The following is a 21,162-nucleotide window of genomic DNA, read 5'->3' as shown; positions in this document are numbered from 1 at the left end:
ATTAAATAACAAACCTGAACTTATACAGTATTGCAAGAGTCACTATATCCAGTCATATTGTTCAATTATAATGCTATCTCAAAGATATTCAAGCACAACCTACACAGTCACATATTAATCTTTCTATTTTCTCACACATGTTCCATGGCAGAAGGAGGGGAACAAACTTTTTCTATGTTTCACTTAAAACTATCCCATCTAAGTCAACACACTTTGCTATATTCTTTAACAGTCTATGCACTTACACTGAATGTTTCCCATATAACAATTTTGCAAAAATTTAAATCAACTCCACAAATTCTACTAACTTTCATTACAAACCCATTTTCTTGCAATTTCTATGCAATCTGCAAAACAAAGACAATTCCAATCAAACTCTACATATACTGATCAAACTTCATCAAATTATGTAATTTTTGCCTAGGTACCACCCAAACCATTCCTCCATGTTGCCTTATACTTCAGCTCCTAAATAATGCATACATACTTGCTTGTCCATGGGGTCTTCATATAGATGTGTGTGTCTGTGGTTTTAACAGATTTCTAACAGCAAGAGAGATCCTTGTAACAGGGGCTGACTCACAGCATTTGATATGTAAATGTAGGCTGCTTCAAAGGCTGTACAACCAGTTTCTCTAGTTAAGGTGGGGGAGGAGAGTTATGTGCAGGGAAATCAGCTCATTTTGATAGTGGCCACTCCTGATGGAAAATGGGGGTTATATAATAATGGATTTTATATATATATATATATATATATATATATATATATATATATATATATATCTATATATATATATATATATATATATATATATATATATATATATATATATTATAACAGGGCTTTGATTTCCAGTAAATGTTGTTGTGTGGGATTTTTTTGTTTTATATATAAAAAAAAAGAGGCGTTTCCTAATTGTTTATATGCCTCTGCTTTATAATCCACAAGATCCTGTATAACTACTCTGCCCCATAAGTTGTTTCATGGCTCTCTTTTCGTTCTTTTTCCATATTTGGGTCTGTTTTATACATAGTAGTTTCAGATCCTCTAACATTGCTTTATAAAAGCACTCTATATTGACATTCTTGAATTATAATGGAAAGAATTCTGACTTATGTTTAAACATTTCTCTTTATCACTATTGATATCATATTACCAGACTGTTCTGTAGTGGTATTATTCATCATTGTACTATTCTACCATAAGTCTGTTAACATATCTAAAGCCCCTTGTGCTATCTAAAATAATAGGAAAGGAATCTTCGCTAATGGTCTTTAACTGTTTATTTGCAAAATACCTCTTACGGCATAATGAGCAGACAAAAAGCTCAAACATATTCACTTCTATTGATGGGGAAAATTTGTACAGGGGTAAGGGTGCTCAATGATAAGTTAAAAACACTTTTCAGTTCTACTCTAGGTCCATCCTCCTCCTTTGATTTTTTCCTCCCTCTCTTTCCTCTGAACCTTGGTTCAGAAGAAAGAGAGGGTCTTGGTTTTTTATTGTTCCCAAACAATTGAATGGGTTTGGGTGATAAAAGTATTCTACAATAGTGATGGACATAGCCAATGTCAAGGGATTGGAGAAGGTAGAAATGTGATTTAAATTAGAAAACAGTCTTCTTCAAAGCACAAACAGAGAAAGTCGAAGCAAAACTCTCCTGCAAAGGTTTGTTAGAACTGATACTTTATAAAGGCTACAAACAGGTGAGATAAATTGTTCTGATTGACTTGATCTTTTCACTGAAAGGCTGATTTTAGAGTAAATAATGCTTTGCAGCAGTGCAGGTGAGGTGACTAGTTAGATTTCTGTTCTTAGCAGAGTGCTGATTACAGGAATTGAGAGGTGTTTGTAGCTGTCATTGTGAATAGTTATCAGTCAGTTGGAGCTAGTGTTGTGAATGCTCAATGTAATTGTTTTCCGACAGCTGTCATCTGAAGCTTGTGAGAATCTTTACATTTTGTTTCCACTGTATAATGGTTGTCTAATCCCACTACAATTTCCAAATGAGGCAATAAATCTTGTTTATTTGGAATTGCTTTTCTTTTACTGGGGTAAACCCCACTCTGATTTATTGTTATATGATGATTTCTTTCGTAGTGCTCAACTTCTTAATGTTGTAAAAATTTGGGAATGCCTCTTGTCTCTCTAAAATAAAATCCTTTACATCTCATTGAAAAGTTTTCAATTTATTTTCAACCAAAATCTTCTCATATTGTTCCACTCTTCTATTTACTAATCTAGAAAAATCCAACACTACAGTTTTCCAGTTTAAATCTAATTCTCAATCTCTTTTGTACTGTAATCCAGCTGTAACCTCTCATTGTTGTGGATCATCCACAAATATTAGATTTTTGAACAATCTTACATCTCTAGGTATCATTTAATGGTTAATATAGTTTTTAAGGTTGATTCCATAAAACCAATGTCGTATTTCTGATTTCAAAAGCTCTTATAAATGAATATTTTTTTAAACTCTTTATTTGTTACAAGAGGAAACAGCATAGAAAAGAGCAAACAAGTAAAACCCAACTGTTTAATACAGCAAGATGTCTCCTCTTAGTTTAAAATTTTTATAGTAGAAGGGAGGGGTAGGAAAGAGACAGGAAACGAAACGGGTTAAGGATGGGGAATGGAAGGGAGGGTTGGGAAAAACAGGCACATATATATCACCATACCTATTACAAGGGAGGTTGTAAGCAACATATCTACAGAGTAACGACCTATAAAATAAATAAGAAAATAATAAGTAGACGGCAAAATATATGGATCTGTTACTCATGGCGCACGATGACCAACCTGGAGGATCCGGAGACGGCCCAGAGTTTATGTACCATTAGTGGACGAGAGAGCCAAAGGGGGTAAACAGCTACGGCTTTCCTGGAGATTCCACGGGGCCCAAGCCTTGTCAAAGTTGTAAGATTTATCATGAAGGTAGCATGTAATACTCTCCATGCTTGCGATATGCCAAATGTAGTTCCGTAAGGACTGCATAGAGAGAGGGTTAGGATCTTTCCAGTGTTTAGCTGTTAGGGATTTGGCAGCAGCTAGTATGTGGGATATCAGCTTGTTGGAAGGGGCGGTCTCATCAGGAATAGGGCGAGAGAGAAGGAACGACCAGGGATCCTTAGTGATCTGTTGTTCAGATACAGAGTTAATAAGTGCAAGGACCATGTTCCAATAAGGGATTATACGGGGGCAGGTCCACCATATATGTAGCATTGTGCCTCTCTGTGTTAGGAACCCCGCTAGCCGGCACAACACAACCCGGACTCTACTCTATTATTATTATTATTATTATCCTTTATTTGTTAGGCGCCACAAGAGTTCCGCAGCGCCGTACAATGCACAAACAGTAGACAGTACAGGGTATTACATTACTGAACAGTAAACAAAAAATACTGACACTTCAGGAGCTCTAAGCAGGCTAATGCGGTAGAGATGGAGCAGAAGAGCTGGTAAGGACACAAGAGGGAGGAGGGCCCTGCTCAATGAGCTTACATCCTAAGGGAGGGTGAAAAAAACACAAGTACAGAGGGAGTGAGTTGGCGTATAAAGGAGGGGAGGCAGGGTTAGGTGGAAGGTGGGTAGGCTTTGAGGAAAAGGTGGGTTTTTAGTGCCCGTTTGAAGGAGCTAAGAGTGGGAGAGAGACGGATGGAGCGTGGCAGGTCATTCCAGGGAAGGGGGCAGCGCGGGAGAAGTCTTGGATTCTGGAGTGGGAAGAGGTAATCAGAGTGGAGGAGAGGCGATGGTTATTGGCCGAGCGCAGAGAGCGGGCAGGAGTGTGGATGGAGAGGAGGTCAGTGATATAGGGGGCAGTGGACTAAGAGAGTGCCTTGTACGTTGTGGTCAGGAGTTTGAAAAGGATTCTGTGGGGTATGGGGAGCCAGTGTAGGGCAAGGCAGAGAGGGGATGCGGAGGAGCGGCTAGATAGGAAGATGAGTCTAGCAGCCGCGTTAAGAATAGAGCGGAGGGGGGCAAGATGGGAGAGGGGGAGGCCGGAGAGGAGGAGGTTGCAGTAGTCCAGGCGGGAGATAATGAGTGCATGGATGATAGTTTTGGTGGCATCCTGAGAGAGGAAAGGTCGGATGCGGGCAATGTTGCGAAGTTGGAAGCGACAGGCTTGGGCAAGGGATTGAATGTGGGTGGTGAAGGAGAGAGAAAAGTCGAAGGTAACGCCTAGGCAGCGAAGTTGGGTGACAGAAGAGATGGAGGTGTTATTAACAGTGATAGAGAGGTCGTGGTGGGAGGGGAGCCTGGGGGGAGGAAAGACAATGAGCTCCGTTTTGGAGATGTTGATCTTGAGAAATCGCGAGGACATCCAGGAGGAGATGGCGGAGAGGCAGTCGGATATACGAGAGAGAAGGGAGGGGGAGAGGTCAGACGAGGAGATGTAGAGTTGAATGTCGTCAGCGTAGAGATGATACTGAAGACCGAAGGAGGAGATGAGAGCGCCAAGGGAGGAGGTGTAGAGTGAAAAGAGTAGAGGGCCAAGAACAGAGCCTTGAGGGACTCCAACAGGGAGAGGGGAGAGGGTTGAGGAAGAGCCAGAGGTGAAAACCGAGAAGGAGCGGTTAGCGAGGTAAGAGGTGAACCAGGCGAGGACAGAACCCGAAAGGCCAAGAGAGAGAAGAGTTTGTAGCAGGAGGGGGTGATCAACGGTATCAAAGGCCGCAGAGAGGTCGAGTAGGATGAGTAGGGAGAAGTGACCCTTGGATTTTGGACTCTACCAGTCAGGTATTCACTGGAGCCCCTGATGGTGGGGACAGACTGGGCTGCAGACTGGCAGAGGGTCGTGAAGTGTGCACCGGCTAGGGAGAACCCAAGCAGCGGAGTGGAGTCCAAGCAGAGGTCAGAGGCCAGCGGCAGACAACGGTATCAAGGAATAAGCTGAGGTCAGAGGTCACAAGCAGACAGGGAGGTAAGTATTCAAGCCAAAGGTCAGGGTCACGAGATACACAAGCGGGGTCTAAATTCAAGCCAAGGGTCATACACGGGTAAGCAGTAACAGGGTCCAATAGACAGGAACAAGCAGGAAGCAGGCTAGCAGACTGGATACAGAACTATAACCGGCAGTGAGGCTGCAAACCTCACTGCCTTAAATACTAGTGGCCACCAATCAGAGCCTAGCTCTGAATCACACACAGCCCCCTGCCTGATTAATGTATCAGGCATTAATCAGCCCACAGGCTTGTTAAATCAAGCCCCAGGATGTTAAGTACAAGATACTATCTTCTGCGCATGCGCGCCCGGCTTCCTCCGTTGCCGGGATGCAGCGCAGGGCACAGAGCTTCCGACCGTTGCCTTGGCAACGGTCGGCCAGGATCCGTAAGTGACGCCCCGGTCGTCATGGCGACGGCCGGGAAGTCAGAGGAAGGTAATGAGTGTCGCGGCGGAGCCCGAGGCCTCCGCAACTGTCTAACAGTACCCCCCCTTGAGGAGGGGTCAAAGAACTCCCGACACCCAGGTTTCTTAGCGAATTTTTTGAAAAATTCCTTTAAATGTTTAGCAACATGAAGCCGTCTTTGTGGAATCCACGACCGCTCTTCCAACCCACGATTCCTCCATTGAACTAGAAAGTGCACCTGCCCCTGCACTCTCTTAGAATCGAGGATCTTATAAATGATGTATTTGTTCGTGTTCCGTACAGAAAAATTCGAAGACTGGAACTGATTTGGGTATAACACAGGTTTAAGCAGAGAACAATGGAAGGTGTCGGGGATCCTTAAGGAACCAGGGATTTTCAATCTGAATGCTACAGCATTAATCTTCTTGATAATGAGGAAAGGACCGATTAATTTAGGCCCTAGTTTTTTGCAAGGCTGTCTGAGCCTGATATTGCGTGTAGACAGCCACACTTTCTGGCCCACTTTGAGGGAGCATGTGGTACGGTGGCGGTCCGAAATTTTTTTTGCAAAAAATGAGGCTTGTCTCAATGATGACTGTACTTTTCTCCAGATAACTTTGAGATCCCTGGCCGTGGAACGAATTTCCGGAATACCAGCGGACTTGAGAGAGTATAAGGAATTAGATCTGGGGTGAAAACCAAAATTGCAGTAAAATGGAGAGGTTTTGGTAGATGAGTGACAAGAATTATTATACGCAAATTCTGCCCACGCTAACAGAGAAGACCAGTTATCATGAAATTCCAAGATGTAACATCGTAGGAACTGTTCTAAGGACTGGTTAACCCTTTCGGTTTGCCCATTCGACTGAGGATGGTAAGCAGACGAGAGGCTTATCTTGATCCCAAGAACTGTACAAAAAGATTTCCAGAATTGTGCCACGAATTGGGAACCGCGGTTGGAAACGATGTCAGTCGGAAGTCCATGAAGCCGGAATATATGCTGGATGAACAGAATGGCCAGATCTCGAGCACCAGGGAGCCTGGGTAGTGGTATAAAATGTGACATCTTGCTGAAGCGGTCAACTACCACCCAGATGGTGTTGTGACCTGCAGAGAGTGGCATGTCAACTATAAAATCCATAGACAAGTGTGTCCAAGGTTTTGCAGGGATAGACAATGGAAGCAACTGACCTACAGGACGACTCCTGAGAACCTAACTCCTGGCACAACCCTCACAAGAGAGGACATAACTCTTGACATCAGCGGGCAACGATGGCCACCAGACAGTACGGGAGAGGATCTCCAAAGTCTTCTGTATTCCAGGATGTCCAGCAGTCTTACTATCATGTGCCTCAGCCAGGACTGCTTTCCTTAAATGAACAGGAACGAATAAGCATCCTACTGGAGTGTTATCAGGAGCTAACCTTTGAAATCTTTGCAGGGTGCAGCTCAGGTCTTGGGTTAACCCAGCATGGATCATGGAAGTGGGAATGATGGGTTCAGGACTAGTAACTGGAACATGATGTGCCAGGAAGCTTCTGGACAGAGCATCTGCTCGGACATTCTTAGAACCTGGACGGTAGGTAATCACAAAGTTAAAACGGGTGAAGAACAGCGACCAACGAGCCTGTCTGGGGTTCAGGCGTTTGGCCGACTGTATGTATTGTAGATTCTTGTGATCAGTTATAACAGAGATCTGATGTGTAGCGCCTTCTAGCAAATGTCGCCACTCCTCAAAGGCCCATTTGATTGCCAATAGCTCCCGGTTACCTACATCATAGTTGGCTTCTGCTGAGGAAAACTGACGGGAGAAGTAGGCACACGGATGTAGGCGGTGAGTATGGGAATCTTTTTGAGACAAGATGGCACCAGCACCGACGTCGGAGGCATCAACTTCAAGAACAAACGGTAATTCAGAATCTGGATGTCTAAGGACCTGAGCTGATACAAACGCTTTCTTTAAAGTCTCAAACGCGGTTATTGCCTGGGGTGGCCAGTTCTTTGGATCCATTCCTTTGCGAGTCAAGGTGACAATAGGAGCCACAATCTCAGCAAAATCGCAAATTAATCTTCTATAGTAATTGGCGAAGCCCAAGAACCTCTGCACCGCCTTGAGATTGTACCCAATCCAGGATAGCTTGGACCTTGGTGGGGTCCATGGAGAATCCCTCAGAGGAGATTACATAACCTAAGAAGGATACTTTCTGCACCTCAAATTCACATTTTTCTATTTTAGCGTAGAGGTGGTGTTCTCGCAATTTCTGTAGACCTTGTCTGACATGGCCCTGATGTACAGTTAAGGATTTGGAGTATATGAGGATGTCGTCCAAATAGACGACCACGAAATGACCCAGGAACTCCCATAGCCCCTCATTAATCAGATCTTGGAACACTGCAGGCGCGTTACTAAGACCAAACGGCATGACCAGATATTCATAGTGGCCCGAAAGTGTATTAAATGCCGTCTTCCACTCATCTCCTTCTCTGATCCGGATGAGGTTATATGCACCTCGAAGATCGATTTTGGTGAAAACCATTGCCCCTCTTAATTGGTCGAATAATACGGAGATTAGAGGAAGTGGGTAGGTGTTTTTGACTATGATGAGGTTCAATCCTCTGTAGTCAATACAGGGTCTTAGTCCTCCGTCTTTTTTAGACACAAAAAACATCCAGCTCCTACCGGAGATTTGGATGGCCTGATGAAGCCTTTCTCCAAATTCTCCTCAATATAATCCTGCATGGACTTGGTCTCGGGGCCCGAGAGAGAATACAAGCGTCCCTTGGGTAACTTGGAGCCAGGTATGAGGTCGATGGCACAGTCGAAGTCACGGTGAGGTGGCAAAGTATCCGCAGCTCTCTTGGAAGTCCCAGAAGTCGTGGTATTGTGAGGGAAGTTGCTCCGGAATAGACTGGACGATTCGCAGAGGCAGGGTCAAGCAAGAATGTGAACAATACGAGCTCCACTGAACGATTTCTCCTCTCTCCCAATCCCCAACAGGGTTGTGACGAGAAAGTCAGGGATGGCCCAGGACCAACGGAACCGATGAGCAATCAATAAGGAGAAAGGTTATGGACTCCGAATGAAGTGCTCCAATGTTCAAGTATAAAGGCGGAGTCTCCCATTCAACCTTACCTCCAGGCAATGGATTCCCATCTAAGCCACAGACGGTAATAGCGTATTTGAGTCTTACAGGCGGAATCCCAGCGGTGCGGGAAAACCCGATATCAAGGAAATTGCCCGCAGCTCCACTATCAATGAAGGCCGATAAGGCCACGGAACTGGCACCAAAAGTGACTTGTGCGGGAATCAGGACAGCATTCTTTTGGGAAACAACTTGCAGGCCTAAGTGTATCTTTCCCAAAGATGCTCCTTTCTCAGGTTTGTAAGGGCAAGAGTAGGAGAAGTGGCCTTTCTTCCCACAATAAAGGCATAGTCCTTGTGACCGTCTCCTGTTTCTTTCGTCAGGAGATAGGTGAAGCGGCCCTGAGGACATAGGCTTCTCAACATCCGTGAGAGCAGGAACAATTGCAGATGAGCAGGAAGATGCCTCCATCTCTGTTCTCCTCTCCTTGATTCTTCTGTCAATTTCAATAGCAAGTTGCATAAGGCTCTCCAACGAGGCAGGGGAAGGATACTGCACAAGTGAATCCTTAACCTCCTCTGATAGTCCTAGGCGAAACTGACTGCGCAATGCTGGGTCGTTCCACTCACAGTCAGGCGACCATCTGCGGAATTCAGCGCAGTATTCTTCTGCAGAACGTTGGGCTTGCTTTAAAACCCGTAGATGAGCCTCAGCAGAGGCAACTCGATCTGGATCATCATAAATGAGGCCTAGTGCATTAAAGAAGGCTTCCAATGATTGCATGATAGGGCTCGACTGTGGTAGGGTGAAAGCCCAGGACTGGGGGTCACCCTGCAGGAGGGAAATGACAATTCCCACTCTCTGCTGTTCTGAACCAGAAGACCGAGGTTTCAGCTGAAAGTAGAGTTTGCAGCTTTTGTTTAAAATTCCGGAACAGGGCTCTATTTCCGGAGAACCGGTCCGGCAAATTTAACTTGGGTTCATCAACTGAACCAGAACTGAGCAGTGTAGTCCGGGGGACCCCGTCTGGGGAGGACAAACGCTGGGATAGTTCCCGGATCATCTGATAGAGAGTCTCAATGTGACCCGCCAGGGCTTGAAGAGGAGACGATTAGGTTCCGCTTTCTTCCATAACAACTTCGTCTCCGAAACGTTTAGGCCGGTTATAATGTTAGGAACCCCGCTAGCCGGCACAACACAACCCGGAGTCTACTCTACCAGTCAGGTATTCACTGGAGCCCCTGATGGTGGGGACAGATTGGGCTGCAGACTGGCAGAGGGTCGTGAAGTGTGCACCGGCTAGGGAGAACCAAAGCAGCGGAGTGGAGTCCAAGCAGAGGTCAGAGGCCAGCGGCAGACAACGGTATCAAGGAATAAGCTGAGGTCAGAGGTCACAAGCAGACAGGGAGGTAAGTATTCAAGCCAAAGGTCAGGGTCACGAGATACACAAGCGGGGCCCAAATTCAAGCCAAGGGTCATACACGGGTAAGCAGTAACAGGGTCCAATACACAGGAACAAGCAGGAAGCAGGCTAGCAGACTGGATACAGAACTATAACCGGCAGTGAGGCTGCAAACCTCACTGCCTTAAATACTAGTGGCCACCAATCAGAGCCTAGCTCTGAATCACACACAGCCCCCTGCCTGATTAATGTATCAGGCATTAATCAGCCCACAGGCTTGTTAAATCAAGCCCCAGGATGTTAAGTACAAGATACTATCTTCTGCGCATGCGCGCCCAGCTTCCTCCGTTGCCGGGACGCAGCGCAGGGCACAGAGCTTCCGACCGTTGCCTTGGCAACGATCGGCCAGGATCCGTAAGTGACGCCCCGGTCGTCATGGCGACGGTCGGGACGTCAGAGGAAGGTAATGAGTGTCGCGGCGGTGCCCGCGGCCGCCGCGACTGTCTAACAGTACCCCCCCTTGAGGAGGGGTCAAAGAACTCCCGACACCCAGGTTTCTTAGGGAATTTTTTTAAAAATTCCTTTAAATGTTTAGCAGCATGAAGCCGTCTTTGTGGAATCCACGACCGCTCTTCCAACCCACGATTCCTCCATTGAACTAGAAAGTGCACCTGCCCCTGCACTCTCTTAGAATCGAGGATCTTAAACTGTCTAACACTCTGGCCACATTCCTGCCAACAGCTCGGAGTAGCAGTGGGAAACATTCTAGACAACTTATTTGGGGTATAGTACCACCTATAGTACAGCTTGTATGCAGTTTCTTTAATAAGTGTGGATATTGAGCTCTTGGCAATCCCCTCTCTGACCTCCTCCCAACAGGACTCATCCGGAGGGGGTCCCAGATCTCTCTCCCATTCACGTTCGTGGTGTCCTGGAGTGCCAAAGGATATCTCTATTAGCCAATTATAAATCCTCGACACCATCCCTTTGGTAAGTGGGGAATGCAAACACATGTACTCAAAGGGAGTGAGGGGTCTAAGAGTGTCAGAGGCGGGCAAGGACATAACGAAATGTCGGACCTGGAAGTACTCAAAGAAAAGTGAGTGAAAAGATTCAAACTTATGCTGAAGGTCTGAGATAGAGGCACAAGTTCCGTAAACCACCAGGTCCGAGACCACACGTATCTCCGCACGCTTCCAGAGTTTAAATTGCTGTGGCTGGCTACCTGGGGGGAAATGCGGGTTGCTCCAGAGGGGAGTTAGAGGGGAAATAATGGAGGATAGTTTGTGCTTGAGCAGGGACGAGTCCCATAGGGACAAACAAAATTTGAGCGATTGGATTAAGGAGGCCTCCTGTGGCCTGTCCAGTCTGGAAAGGCCCCATAGGGATGACAAGAAAGGGAATCCCACAAAGTGGGTTTCCAAGTCCACCCATGCTACAGTCCGGTAAGGGACATAAGTAACTGCAACCTGAGTCAGATGGGCCGCCAAGTAATAGTGTTTAACATCTGAAAAGACTCTTCCTCCCCGGGCCCTTGGCTGTTTAAGTACTGCTACTGAGACTATGGTGGGCTTGCCACGCCAAACAAATTTTGAAGAAAGAATGTAAGTCCCGAAACACAGGATCCGGCACCTTCACTGGTAGAGTCTGGAAGAGGTAAAGAAGTTTGGGGATCAGATTCATCTTAACAGCAATGATCCTCCCCAGCCACGATATAATATAGCTCCTCCATACTTCTAGGTCCTTTTTGATTTTAATGAGAAGAGGAGGAAAATTCTCTCTGTATAATCGGTCATAGGAAGAGGTGATCTAGACCCCAAGATACTTGATCTTGTTCGCCTGCCAGCGGAAAGCAAAATTAGTCTGTAGGGTGGCACGGAGGGGAGGAGGAGCGTGCAGGAGCATGGCCTCTGATTTAGCAAAATTTATTTTATAGCCTGAGAGAAGACCATATTCATCGATGAGCCTGTATAGGGCGGGTAAAGAGTCTTGGGGGTTCGTGAGAGAAAGCAGTATATCATCCGCAAAGAGAGAGACCTTGAATTCCCGGGGTCCCACCTCCACACCCGTTATCAAAGCCAACTGCCTAATCATTGCTGCCAAGGGCTCTATAACCAATGCAAAAATTAAAGGAGATAGGGGGCATCACTGTCTCGTCCCGTTGGAAAGGGAGAGAGGATCAGAAAGCGAGCCATTAACCAATAGCCTAGCGGTGGGAGAGTTATAAAGAGATACTCCCGTCAGGAATTCAAACGAGAAGCCATACGTCTTCAGAGCGTGAAACATAAAGTCCCATGAAATCCGATCGAATGCCTTCTCGGCGTCCAAAGAGAGCATCAGGGCTGGGAGACGTCTCTGATTAATTATTTGAATTATATCTATTGCTCGACGGGTATTATCTCTGGCTTGACGACCTGGGATAAAACCCACCTGATCATAATGGATCATATCCGGAAGGACTGTATTCAAACGAGTAGCTAATACTTTTGCATAAATCTTAACATCTACATTGAGGGAGATAAGATGGTAGCTTGCACAGTCACTAGGGTCCTTCCCCTCCTTGTGTATAACTACTATACGTGCTTCCAACATTGATTTAGGGAATGGAGCTCCTTGCAAGACAGCATTGAACAGGGTGCGGAGGTGGGGGACCAGGGTCTGGGAATTTTTTTTATCATAGGCTGCGGTGAAGCCATCTGGGCCCGGGGCCTTAGAGGCCTTTTGTGCTTTAATAACATCCAGTATTTCCTCTGACGAGATTTCTTCATTTAATTGTTGGGCCGACTCACGGGAGAGTGGGGAGGTTTGCTTGTTTTACAAAAGTTTTTATGATTTCAGCTGGAGGGGTACTTCCAGGATTCGAGCTATCTAAATTATATAAGGAAGATTAAAACTTCTGAAACTCTCGTCCTATTTGATCAGGGCTGTATATGGGGGAGCCCGAGGCCGATTTCAGGGTCATAACATTATTTTGGGAAGTTTGAGCCCTCAAACGGGTGGCCAAGATCCTGTCTGCTTTGTCTCCCTTCTCGTAAAACATTTGCTTCAGCCGTTTCAGGGCCGCGGCTGTGGATTCCGAGAGGAGGAGATTCAAATCAGAACGTACTTTTAGAAGTTTGTTCAAAGTAGCTTCATCTGGGGAGAGTTTATGTTGTTGCTCCAGAGTCTGGAGTTGGATCGCTAATGAGGTGCGCTTATGAATTGTTAATTTCCTACGGCGTGAAGCCATGCTAATCAAATGACCCCGTATCACCGCCTTATGGGCTTCTCAGAGGGTCGTGGGGGGCATGTCTGGAAGGCCATTTAGGAGAAAATATTAATCTAAAAGATTCCGCAAATCAAGGTTGAGTTGCGGGTCATGCAGGATGGTGTCGATGGTGTCGTTGAGGCGCCACGTAGCAGGGCGGGGGCGGGAAACTATATCAGCGAGATCAGCAGATATGGGGGAGTGGTCAGACGAGACCATTGGATGGATGCAAGCTGGCTGAAGTTTTAAGGATAGATCGCGGCTGAAGAGGATCACGTCTATTCGCGAATAAGATCCATGAACGGAAGAATAGAACGTATAGTCTCGGGACGAGGGTTCTCTAATTCTCCAGGAGTAAAAGAGAAGATGATGAGAGAGGAGGGATGCCAAGGCTTTAGATTTACGAGAATCAGAGCTGCCGGCGGGGGCAGCCGCGATAGAAGATCTATCAACAGTGTCATCTACTACAGCATTAAAGTCCCCTGCCATAATCACTTCTCCCTGGCGGACCTGAGAGAGCAGGGAGTCTAAGGAAGCAAAAAATGAGCGTTGGTTTTGGTTCGGGGCATACAAATTAACTAAAGTACACAAAGTGTTGTTAAGTTTTCCCACTAGGATTAATAAACGGCCATCTGGGTCAGAGTGGGATGTCAACATCTCAAATGTTACATGAGAAGCAAAATGGGTTGCCACGCCCCGTTTTTTCTGTCTAGGATCGCAAGCATGGAAAGTAAAGGGATATAGTCTGGACTTCAATTCTGGGTGGGAGTGACGAGTAAAGTGTGTTTCTTGAATAAAAACTACATCGGCCTTGTGTTGTTTAAGTGTGAGGTAGAGTGTCGTGCGTTTTTGTGGGCTGTTCAAACCTTTGACGTTCAGGGAGAAAATCCTAAAAGTAATCACTTAGGAGAAGAATGGGCCGCCTCAGGTCCTCCAGCGAGAGTCAGACGAGCTAGGAGAGAACAAACCAGATACATGGCATTAGCATTGCAGTAATAAGTACAAATAAAATCAAAAAGTGCCTGAGGGTAGGAAAAAAGGAAAGGGAGGGACAAGGAAAAAAGGGTGATAGGGAAGTGGACTGGACCAGTGTGTGGGAGCACATCTGGGCCACGATGCCGGCCAGGAAAAATAGGGGAATGTGCCAATAGCACGTAAAGGCCGGGCAAGGGCAGTAACCCCATTACGGGGACGCGGTCAGGGATACGGGTAAAGGTCCTGTGATCCCAACTGGAAATGGTGAACGGCCACACTACCCGCACGCCAGGGTCAGGTCAGCTAGAAAGAGAGGTATGTGGAGGGGGAATGTCGCGAGGGGTAATAAATAACTTATTTTGGCCTCGCAATATAATAAAGCAGCAAAGAATAGGGCAGAAGACCAAATTCTAGAACAGTTAATTATTCAGGTTTTTTTTCATTATTTTTCTTTATTTTAATATATTTCTTTTATTAGGACTAACATTGATTACAGGATCAATAAACCTTAAAGCATAGCACTGCCTCCTTTTAGCACAAGTTTCTAGACAGATAAATTCACCTATTAGATAACAAGCAGGGGTGGCAATTAAAATATGCAAAATATAAACAGCGAAAAAGAACCCATATAGGCAGAATGTTTCTATTGAAACAGATCCAGGTGACTTTGGTGATTAATTGCCACTATCCTAAGCATGTGGGACTCTAGAGAACAGAGGAAGAGAGATCACATCTTATATATATATATATATATATATGAGAAAATTAAACTTTATGATGTCATATAGGTCCAGACAATGAATTTAATTAATGACTTAGGCCCAATGTGTTTTTATAAGGTAATTCAGAGACTAAATGCAATTTGCTGTGTTTTATATAGAAATTACCCACAAACTTTATTTTATGTTTTGTGCACATTCTTCATTAGGTTTTGTATATCCTTACCCAGTAAGTGAGCAAATGTACCTTCTAATTTTCAGAGGTAATGTACACAAGGCCTCATTCATACTCTATTTGTACTGGGATGTGATTTGCACATTCCAGATGCACTTTGATGAAAAGCGCATTTCTATTTAATATAATAAAAACAGTCAAACACAACTGGCCGTCATTCATGAGTAATTTAAAATATAAATGAGTATAAAACTGAGCATTTTTATTAGGAGTAAAATATAAAAGGTGAAATTAAGGAGAGGGGTAGTCCTAAAATGGTAGTAGTTTGAAGGGATATTCATACTTTCCACTGTGCATTTTAAGGTCTACCAGCAAAACAAGGTGCATGCCACTTTTATGGGGGCAGTTCTACATATGGGAAAGTGGGCGTGCACCTTAAAAGGCAATTAAGCACAAACTTAAAAAATAAAAGTGAACTTCCACTATTTCTGCAGTTGTATGTAACTTTATATAACACTGAAGAAAGGAAACAGCAAAAGAGAAAACAGAAGATGGTGAAAGAACAAGAAGGGGCGGGTGGGAATAAAATCAGGTTACAAAACATTAAAGTCCTTTAAAATTAGGGAGTGGAAAGTAAATATACTTTATGTGTGGTTAGTTCTTCACTGTGTAGGGGTCTTATGAATCCCCAAAATACCGGGACCATAACATAGTTGTAATGTTTCGCTTTCCAACCAATACAACAAAGTGGCTGAAAGTACCTGTGAATTTTCAGCGCTTTCCCCCCTCTAAAATAAAACCAGCCCAGCACTGAATAGACCAAGAGCTAGTAACTGTGATTGCGTGATCCCTGCTGTGCATCACCCACAAAACATGATAGCTAGCCTGGACAGGTCAGCAGGGCGGATGTTGTGCAATAAACATTGGGTTCTACAAACCCCAATGTGTGTTTCAAGGAGATTCTAAATAGGTGGCATGGATTCCTTCTCTAGCAATCATCACATTAAGGCTTTTAGGAAGAGGCTCTACACTTTGAGTTGTGGCTGGTTGTATGTAGCAAAGGTGGTCCATCTTCTTTTGTTTAGCACCCATTCTACTAAACGCAAACAGCCCAGTACTGAACAGTCCAAAAGTAGTAGTTGTAATTGAAGGTATCCAGTGTTGTCAATTACTCAAAATAATTGTAGTAAGCACTGTTTAGTTAACAAAGGGGTTTCTGTGGTTCCCATGTCTGTTACACAAGGAACCTCAGAAAGGAGGCATGGATGCCATATCTTTGTGCTTCTGCTTCTTTTTAATAGGGTGGGGCTAGGAAGAGCTCCTGTGCTTTTCGGTGCAGGAGCTGATTGTAATTAGAATAGGTGGGTGTATACTATCCACAGACAGATAAATGACAGGCATGTTTACATTTTCTGTCACTTAATCCACTAGCTTAAGAAGTTATAGTCACCTGGAGGTCCTGACTTGCTGATTCTGGCCTCTTGGCCTGATCTTGGGACTCTAGAGTCGGACACCTTTAGAATGGGGCAAGGGGGTAATATGTTGAGTCACTCTCTGCGTACAGACAAACACAGACTTGCCCTTGGTTTGACTGATAAGATAAAGGGTGACCCAATGTTACACAAGGATACTGTAAAAAGTCGTACAACCACTACTAATTGGGGCCCCATTAAATATTCTAGCAACCATAGGCACCATGGCTCCTTCAATTTTCAGTGCTTTGGTTGGTTATAAAACTATGTTTTTCCCTTCTCCACAGACCCTCTCTAAAAAGCAGTTTTTAAAGTTAACTTAGATTTGGCTACCATAAAATCATGCTCCCTAAGGGAATTGTAAAATGCTCACATTTGTTGAATTGGGAAAGGTTCTTCCTTACAACATTTCTAATTATACAGAGATGTGAGAGTAAATGGCATTGCTCAACTTTAATATCTAGGATAATGTCAATGTAAGATGTAAGATTTTTCTCTACAGTTTTCCTTTAGAAAAGAAAGCAGGGAACTATTTGGAAACAAACCAACTAAATCATATTAAAAAGCACAGTCAACATTCAGTTTAAAGTTAAAACCACAGAAAATGGACTATTACTGTTGCATGAAATATTACCTGAACCAGCCCACAAGGATTTTTTGCAGCACAGTGGCACAAAGATTAATACTGCTGCCTTACATCACTGGGGTCATGAGTTTAAACCCTAACCAGGGACTTTTTGTTGTAGAATTTTGTGTGGGTCTCCTCCCACACTCTGAAGGCATACATGGTAGGTTAATTGGCTGCTGACTAAATTAGACCCTAGTGTGGGTGTGTGCTTGTGTGTTAGAGAATTTAGACTGCAAATTCCACTGTAGCTGGGAATGATGTGAATAACAAATATACAGTGCTGTGTAATATGGTGGTGCTATATAAACAATAATTATTTCATAAAATCACATGGTAAATGATATAATTAGCAGTCAAAGATGACATCACAGAGAACCTTTCACAAATTACATCACACAACATTCCTTATGAGATCAACGATTATATCAGCAATAACAATTTTGAAAAACCACACACAAAACTACAAAACTATCAGATTCATTTACAGTACAGACTTTTTAAAGGAAACAGAGGTGTCGCAAAAAAAATAAATAAATTAGCAAGTATTTTTTTTTACATTTAAGTAAGGCAGCTTAGAACTACCTGAGTGAGCAAATATGATCAAGTTCCAGAGGTTTGTCTAGTTAATTTTCATACACGGGCCTGTACATGTTATATTCTGTGACTGCATTAACAGGGATGTCTTCATCTCTGCATAAAGTATAGGGGCTATTTTGTTGTGGGATTGAAATACTCTACCAATTACCCTACTGATTTTATTGAATGCATTTCATATAAAAAAGTTATTTGTTGCAATTCTAGTTAATAATACATTTGGAATTACTGATTAAGAGAATTAAACTGATGACCATTAAATAGTCAAGAAATGTTTTTTTTTTATTTCTGTGAATAAATTGACAAATGCCTTAGATGGGAGGCTTGTTTTGTTTCTGGCTCAACACATTTAGAAGTGGCAAAGGCTCTTTTTTTGCGCATCCTCACTAAACTATGAATGATGAAGGGGGATTTGAGAATTATATAGAAGTAGGGTGGCTGATTTAAAGTGTGTAGTAATGAACTAAAGAATTTAAGATCGACATTTTACAGAAAAAAAACAACGTGTTTTTGTTGTCCACATATTGCACTTTTCTTCTGTACCAAGAAAACTCTGCCAAAAACAAGGTAGTGTTAGCATGAATTACTTCTTTGGCTCACAGATGAAACAGCAGGACAGACAGGATGGCAGCTTACTATCCTTTTGTTTTAAAGTGAACATAAAAAATACAGTACTTTTGCATAGTAAATATTTTTTAAAAAAAGTACACTTAATATAATCTGACAATTATTACATGAAAAAAAAATAAACTTTTTTTTTGTAACAAATCAGTTAAATATTCTTGTGGATGCGAATGTCTATAGTGCACATGATGCTCAGATGGTTTTCTGTGCATTTAAAAATTAAAAAATGTTTCAATACTAATTTATGACATTCATTTCTTTCATCTATGTATATTTTTAAGAACTGCTGATTTAATTACCAAGTGCAATGTATATATTTCGCTATGCGTACTTCTTAACATCTTTCATATTCAAGCTGCTTATATTGGTACAAATCAATCCCACACTTATTGTTACAATTTCAAAAGCACACAGAGTATTCCACTTGTCACTTTACAAACACTATTGTATTTCCTATATATACACACACAATGTTGTCTCCTTTTAAACATTTCAGGTTGGCTAAGACTCAGGTATAAAAGTTATAACCATTCTAAATTTTCTGTCCTTCCATATACTCGATACTACGGAATCAATGTCCCTTTTTTATTGTGTTGGGAAGAGTGAAATTGAGAAATAAAGTATCTCAAGACATAAAACACAAATTCTTAAAACACAAAATAAATGCACTTTTATTCTCCATTCCTACTGGTTTTAATATAGCAAACATATAAGCCTACAAAATCCGTGTTAACTACTAAACAAATAACACTTTCACAATACTCGAAAGGGATGCTATGACAAAAGTTACATTTTAATAAAAGGTATTTCCTTAATTGTGGAATGTTGTACAACTATAAACTTCATGTCAGTTCCTAAGTGCAAGCATTTTTTGTGATTTTGACAGCTGTTTGGTATAGTGCACATAAATGGTAGACTACATTATGTACATTTTTATTTAAAGATATTTCATTTGGTAAAAATCCCTTTCAAGATGCTTGCCAACTGTATTTTAAATAAATAACCTCCCAGTGAACGGAACATCAGAAACATAACACTACCTATTTCTGCTACATACACTGTTCCAAATGAATTGTGCGTTCTGGTTTTCAGCCAATGTATCCATTTTAATAAGAGTAAACCTAAAATTGCTAATTCACAAGCATATACAAAATCTCATGAACATTTTCATAAAGTTATCTTTTGTGATGTAGTCCTAAAATACAGCCTTGACTTTATATCTATAAATGCCACTTTAGGCAATTGCAAGAACAAATAAGCTCATAACTGAGAACAATATTAGTAACAAATGTTAAATATCTTGATTTCTGTTAGGGTAAATGCATTTTTAATTAAAATATGTAATCTCAGATTTTCAGGTTCCGTAGCACTTAGCATTCAGCCATACTATTAAATATTCATATTTGATAATTAGCTTTATGTATAAAATGCACATGAATTACTTGTGCTCAATTTGCTGTTTTTAGCCTAAATATCTAAAAATGTGTGGTAGCAAAGCAAAATGTATGGCATCAACAGTTACATTGCAAACCCTTTACATTTTAGATTTCTTACTATACAGCAATAATCACTATAGGGTTCAAAAGCTTACAAAAGCATGGTTTTAAAAAAGTCAGGACCCATTTACAGGAATACACTATATTATTGTAATTTAAAAAACACATTTAATTATAGTTAAGGCACTATATATGATCGTATATATATATATATATATATATATATATATATATATATATATAAAATATACACAAATACACACACACTCAGATTTTCTCAGGAGTCTTGCATGTTTTGCTGAAGACACTTAGATGCTTATGTTAAGTTGAACACAAAATGCGTTCTTGGCAGATAATATGCCTTTTCACATCTGAGTATGTGCATAAAACACTAATTTCGGAATTGATGCTTTGTGCGCTTGCCCAGAAGTAAAAAATCATATTATACGCAAGAACACAATTTGCATTCAACTTAACAAAAGCTCTTAATTATAAGTAGGTAATTTGTTAGGGTGGCAAATTAAAACTCACAGCAAATGTTGCTTTTGGTTATGAATTATGGGAATAGCAAGGGAAATAGACTGTGTACACCGTTTATTAATATTATTACTATTTTTTATTTCTATGCTTATTTCAAACATGGTTCTTTTTCCTTGAGATTGATTATATCAACCTCTATAGATGAGTTTGCTGGGGCAGGGATTGAAGTTAAAACATACCATTTTCGAAACAAAAACAAAATCAGTTATAAAATATGTCAAACTCAAATAACAACATCTATATTTGTACAAACAGTTGCATTATATACGGTTCAAAAATATATATACATATCTAATATATATATATATATATAGATATATATATATATATATATATTTTTATTTTTTTTTTCTTGACAGAGGTCTTGCAACCAGAACAAACTTTACTTTATGTACAAGTACATTGATTGCTGTCCCATATCAGACACACACATTTTATATATATCTCACACACATACATATACACACTTAATGTGCAACACTGATTAAGGCGAATAAAATACACTTGTTCTAATAATAAGAAAAGAGGACTATAAAGGATATACATAACTCGAATAAATATAAAAAAAGTATTTGTTTCCCATAATTTTCTATAGAGATAGTTTTGTAGGGTTGCAATAATATTGTGTGCAAATGTTGTAATAGAAATCTGCATTGCTGTACCGGTTTTAACTTGTATTATAAATTATTAAATGTATTGACCTACTCTGTACCACATAGAGTCACCACACCTTTATGTGTGTACATTAATCAGATTATTAAGCATACACAAAAGACGTGTTGCCCTCCCCCCACTAAAATCTATACTATAGAAACAGGGGATCTCAAGCTATTCATTGGTCCAAAAAATACAGGTGTCC

Source organism: Mixophyes fleayi, chromosome 3 (assembly GCF_038048845.1).
Source record: "Mixophyes fleayi isolate aMixFle1 chromosome 3, aMixFle1.hap1, whole genome shotgun sequence".
NCBI classification, from domain to species: Eukaryota; Metazoa; Chordata; class Amphibia; order Anura; family Limnodynastidae; genus Mixophyes; species Mixophyes fleayi.
Note: the sequence above shows the minus strand (reverse complement) of the source record.